The 6,265-nt window shown below is 43.8% G+C and overlaps 1 protein-coding gene across 2 annotated transcripts in view; it reads right to left on the minus strand.

Moving 5' to 3' along the window:
* LOC145356532 (cullin-1) overlaps window positions 1–5,684 on the minus strand; it is a 119,279-nt gene extending 113,595 nt beyond the window's left edge. Inside the window, exon 1 of one of the 2 annotated variants that reach the window (XM_080209294.1) lies at window positions 5,409–5,684. The gene's annotated coding sequence lies outside the window, so the exon portion shown is untranslated. Of the gene's footprint in view, window positions 1–5,374 lie in introns of both variants that reach the window. The other variant, XM_080209284.1, reaches the window with a different exon arrangement.
* Between the last annotated feature and the right edge of the window lie 581 nt (window positions 5,685–6,265).

Consider the following 6,265-nt stretch of genomic DNA (forward strand, 5'->3'; position numbering starts at 1 on the left):
GAATCACTGAGCAAAAACTGATAGCCAAGTTCTGCATACATGAGGATGGCCTCAACCAGGATCTTGGGTTCGTGATACACTATCTGTAACCTCCACGACTTGCCTGGGCGTGCAAAATCTCACTAACTGAGCTGGCCGGCCTCTTTTAAGGTCAAACCAAATAAACAAACAAACAAGTTAAATCAGGACAAAGTAAAAGAGGCAGCTCCCCAAAAAGGAGGGGGAACAGCCTGAAGAAAATCAAAATACAAAGGAAACTTGAAAACATCAAATTAAAATGTGATTATTAGGGTCGATAATGCAGCCCAGTCCCTGCGGTGACCAATGGGCTGACTTGGCTGGAGACAATACACATCTCTTTAACCTGTGCTTAACCCTCTCTCCACTCACATTGGCTATGACTTTAAAACTTGATTACCTATAAAGACTCACATTCAAACCACTATCTTGTAAATTGAGTTTGTATTTGTGTATGCCCTGTTTGTGAACAGAATTCCCACTTATCTGAAGGGGCAGTGCTCTGAAAGCTTGTGGCTTGTGCTGCCAAATAAACTTGTTGAACCTTTAACCTTCTTACTGTGCTTACCCCAGTCCAACATCTGCATCTCCACATCATAATATCAATACACCCTCAAGGACTGTTGCACTCCGCAGCCCACTTGATTGGCATCCCTTCCACAATTATTCACTCCCCCCCCCCCCCCCCCCCCAAACACACACACACACACACACACACACACACACAATCATTGCACAATGGCAACAGTATGTACCATCTACAAGATGCACTATAGGAACTCACCAAGACTCCTCGGCCAGCAGATTCTAAACCCACAACCACTACCATAGAAGAACAGCAGCAACACATACGTGAGAACATCACCATGCTGAATTTCCCTCCAAGTCACTCACCATTCTAAGATGGAACTACATCACTGTCCCCTCAATGTTGCTGGGTCAAAATCCCAGAACTCCTCCTCCAACAGCACTTTGGGTATACCCATACCACAGACTACAGAGAATCAAGAAAGCAGCTCATCACCACCTTCTCAAGGGCTATAAATGCTGGCCTGGCCAGCAAAGTCTGTATACTGTAAATGAATATAAAGGGCTCCAAACATACAGGAGCCATCTTACACTTGAAGAATATACAAATCCTCACACATTCAGGCTAACAAAAAATGTATTAAACAGCTCCAACAAATTTCACAATCCTTCTCATCCCTTTCTAAAACTAGTGTAAGCAAAAAGAACTACAAAAAAATCAGAAATCTGAAACAAATACAAACAGCTAGAAAGTACATCGGATGTTAATCCATCTTTTTAGACAAAACGTGTCTCATGATTTTCCATTTCTACTTACAAGGAATAGAACACTGCAGCTAAATTTTGCAGTTTATCGTTCCAACTCTCATAAATTAATGCAAAATTCACAAATCATCCAATTTTCTAAAAAATATTTAAAATAAAATTACATCATCTGCAAACAACAATTTTGCCACTGCGGTTTAGGTCAGTTGAAACAGATAATCCCCAATCGCTCCTCACCTATCACTTCACAACAAATGAACCAGGAAATCAAATGAGCATATTTTTAAGCCTCCTACACACAGAAATCTTATTTGTAACAACTTTCTATGCACAAACAAATAATTTTTGAACTGATTATTAGAATGCTGCAATGGACTATAGATGCGAAACAAAATTGTTTTGCAGTACATAGCAGCAATGCTGAAGGGAGTAGCATTAATCATGAACTCTTGCAGATGGTTTTACAAGACCTGCACTTCAGCCATAAGGAACATATGGATGAAAAGAGGACATTGTGGTTAAGTCTCGAGTCATCCACAGGCCTAAGGATCTGGAAAAAGCAAGCTCAAACCCCACATTAGCAGCTGAGAAATTTGAGTTCAGATATTGATTAAATAAATTGGAAACAAAAGGTTAGCATCAGTAATGGTGACCATGAAACTACCAAATTCCACTAATATGCTTTAAGGAAAGAAACCTGTGTGCTACCAGAGCCACACAAACCAGAATAATTTCATCTGGACAATTATTGAACATTAATCCAAAGATGTGCAGGTTAGGTTGGTTGAGCACACTAGGGTCATTTTAGCATGGCCAATCTGGGGTTCACCATGTTCACTTGGCTCCAAATTTCATTACAACCTTGGACCAAACACGGACAAAAAGAGACTAATTATAGAGGAGAGTCAATAGTACCTGCCCTTCACACTAAAGCATGGCATTAAGGAGTCCTAGCAAAATTCAAGTCAATGAGAATCAGGAGAAACACTTTCATCTGAACCAGCCATATAAATGCAACAGCAATTCTACGGTTGGGAATTCTGTAGCAGGTGACTCATCTCCCAACTCTCCAAAATCTTTCCACTACATGCAAGTCATAATCAGTGACAGAATTTAATTCTTTCACAGGGTATTGGCACACTGGCTGGGCCAGCATTTATTACCCAGCCCTAATTGCCCTTAAGAGTCAACATTGCTATAGATCTGGAGTCACATGTAAGCCAGATCATTAGAAAATTAGATAGGCCTTTACAACAAATCAACAATAGTTTCATTTTCCCCTTTAATTCAAGAATCAATTCAAATTTCACCATCTGCTGTGGTGGGATTCAAACTTGGGTCCCTGGGTGTCTGGATAACTAGTCCAGTGACAATACCACAACACCACTGCCTCCCCTTGCTTGCACGAGCACATCTCCAACACCTGGAGCTCACTCAACACCATCCTCAGGACAAAGCAGCCTGCTTGACTGGCACTCCATTCATCACCTTAAACAGTCACTTCTCTATCACCAGGGCATTATGCTGCAGTGTGTACTACCAACAAGATCCACTACAGCAACTCAGTTTCTGGAATAGCAATTCCCAAATCTTCAACCTCTACCACCAGGAAGTTCCCTTCCATGTCACACACCATCTTAAATCACACGTAACAAATTGTAAAACAGCTATTACTTGAAGGGGAGATGTGGCATAGTGGTAATGCCACTGGACATATATTAGAACATAGAAAAACTACAGCACAAACAGGCCCTTTGGCCCACTGATGATATCCATACCTACTAGGTTTACCTATAACCCTCAATTCTATTAAGTGCCTTGTATTCATTCAGAAGTCTCTTGAAAGACCCTATCGAATTTGCCTCCACCACCACCACCACCACCACCACCTCGGCAGCCGATTCCACTCACCCACCACCCTCTGAGTGAAAAACTTACCCCTGGTATCTCCTCTGTACCTACTCCTCAGCACCTTAAACCTGTGCCCTCTCGTAGCAACCATTCCAGCCCTTGGAAAAAGCCTCTGAGAATCCACCCAATCCATACCTCTCAACATTTCATATACCTAGGCTAATGCTCTGGGATACAGGTTCAAATCATAGCAGCTGGAACTTAAATTCGATAAAGTCTGGAATTGAAAGCTCGTGACAACGAAAATATTGTCATAATACTCATCTGGTTTAGAGAAGGGAAGCTGTTATTCCTACCCTGTCTACATTCTTGATAAACAAGAGCATGAAAAATCATTGGGAGTAGGTACGAATACAGAGTTGAGATACAAAGAGATTAACCATGATCTTGTCAATGGCGAAACAAGCTCGAGGAGCTGAATGGCCTACTCCTGCTTCTAGTTCCTATGTCTGGCCTACTTGTGACTCAAGATGCACAGTAGTGTGGTGGCCTATTAACTGCCCCCTGAAGTGACCTAGCAAACCATTCAGTTTAAGGGCAATTAGAAATGTGCAATAAATGTTGACCTTCCCAGTGGTTCCCACATCTGAGAGAATAAAAATTTCATCTGAATTAACACCCAAAGAAATATGCAAAATTGACACATAGCAAGCTTCTAATCCTGACATAGGCAGCACACCCCATTTATCTGCTCAGAGAACAGGTTAATATGAGCCAAGATAGTTCAAGTGTGTGCAGATTTCACCAAACACAGCCACATAGCTTTCCGCTACTTGCTCTGATAACCCTATTTTGTAATAATTAGAATGGCCTTTCTGGAATTCCAACATCCAATAAGGTATACCTCCAGGTATTATAAATTTGCACATTGGCCAATGTTCCAAAAGTACCCTGGAGTACTGCAGATCGTATCTGATTACTGAATCCGTCACACTGGAACAAACTTAACTTCCACTTGACCCGAGGCCTTCCTATCCTTTCCTCAGGGAGGGTAGAGATTGACTTTGTTCAACTGCTATTAAGAAAAATACTCTTGTGGCTAAACTAAATAGCTACATAAAATGAGTGTGCTGTTTGTTGCTTTGGCGTCCTTTCTAAAGTATAAAACACACAGTACTATTACAGTACTTGATAAGGTACCACAAAATTATGAAGCAATAACACTTCACACATCCTAGCTACTAAAACTATTTTTACAACACACAGGAAAGATCATGTTATAAAAGAGAACAATCGCTGATTCATATGCACCCAACTGTCCCATTTCAGAAGAGGCAAATATTACAGTGCGTCATTGTACAAAACAAACTTTGACAAAACAGAGCTGCTGGGTTGAATTATTGAAAGTGATTTTTGATGCAACACAGTCCTACAAATAAAAATTAGTTTTATTGGCATCATGTCTTACAACTGTAAACATGACCATTTAAGCGGTGATTGTGTGGTTTTGTTTTAAATGGTCACGGTACCAGAAGGCCGGTTCCATGTGGAAACCATGTAATTTTAAAAACATCAGTGGCTTATTTATAGCCGAGGCTCAGGACTCGGCCAGATCACGAACCGGCGCCGCTAATCCCGCACACAAAGTCAAATGGGATCCGAGGCCGCAGGCTGACTCGTGGAAACCCAGAGGGGATCCCGGTTTAAAAAAAACAGGCCGGCGGCCGGTGAAGGTTTATGGGCCGGCGGCTGATGGGCTCCTTATTAATGCGCCACAAACACGAGGAGTCGCAGAGCCCGAGCCGGCTCCCACTCCCCGAGCCCAGAGTAAACAGGCCGGACTCTCAGGTCTTTAATCGGCGGAAAGCAAAACCGAGAAGGCGGAGACAGGACGAGGAGGTGAAAACTCCCGCTTCATAACATCGACCCCAGCCCCATATTCCGGATGGTTTCAGTTCAGAGTCCGGAGAAGGAGAGAGAGAGAGCGCGAGCGCCAGTCGGAGAGATAAAAGCCGGGCCCCGGGTAGGGAGAGCCAGCCAGGCCGAGCCGGGCCTGCCGCTGGGCCTCGGGCTCTGCAGACAACAACATGGCGACGGTCGCGGCCTCCAGCAAACGGCCCGAGTCACGGTGAGTCAGGAGGAAGGGCCCGATCGCGCTTTCCCCCCTTTCACCTCCTCTCCTTCCCCCTCCCGCCGCCTCCGCTTCACTCACCATCGCCTCCCCGCCGCCGCTGCCTCCGCTTCGCCTCTTTTCTCCCGATTTAATTTTCCAACCGACTCCCCGGCGCCTCCGCTTCGCAAGTTCCGCCCCGCCGCCTGCAACTAATTCCTTAAACAACAGTTCCGCTCCTCGCCCACGATCCAGCCTCTCCCTGTCACTGCCTCCCTCTCTCTGCAGCTACACCGCCACTCGCTTATTCCCCCCAACAGTTTGTTTTAATCAAATGACGAGGAACCAAACACGTGTCGTTACTCCCGACAAAAAAAATGTAGCAGAGATTGTTTGTTTGTTTATTTTGGAAGAGAATCGACCTGCCCCCTCCCGACGGAAAATCTTGATTGCGACTGTTTTATTTTGAGAGGAGCCAATCGTTGGCTTAAACCCAACAACATTAATCTGATAATTATTGCGCTCAATTGGTTGAATTTTGAAGCCTAATTTCCAACACCATGTTGAAGCTGAATCCAAAAATGGACAGAAATATTTCCGACGTTTGTTTTGACTCGCTGATTTTAAACTGTTTTTTGATCCACTCGATCTCTTTTGTGTGAGACCAGACTCAATGCCAACTCAAAAGGATTCGAACAATCAAGTTGTGGATGTTTAAATGGACGTGAGCCACACAGGGACGATCATCATACCCCTCAAATATCCAATGCGTTTTATTTTTATAGCAAATGTAAACGGAAATTTTTCGACTCATTGTTCGTGCCTTTAAAATAAACCTGAAGGCAGTGTTATCTCCTCATCACTACCCCCTTCCATTCCCCCCCCCCGTCCCCCAGCTTCCAGATGCGGCATAGGTCACTCAACCCCTCAAGCCTATCCCACCATTTTTAGATTTCAACTGGTCTATACCTCAACTCCATATACTCAGGGGAG

This window comes from Carcharhinus amblyrhynchos, chromosome 2 (assembly GCF_965287045.1).
Source record: "Carcharhinus amblyrhynchos chromosome 2, sCarAmb.v2.hapA, whole genome shotgun sequence".
Taxonomy (NCBI): domain Eukaryota; kingdom Metazoa; phylum Chordata; class Chondrichthyes; order Carcharhiniformes; family Carcharhinidae; genus Carcharhinus; species Carcharhinus amblyrhynchos.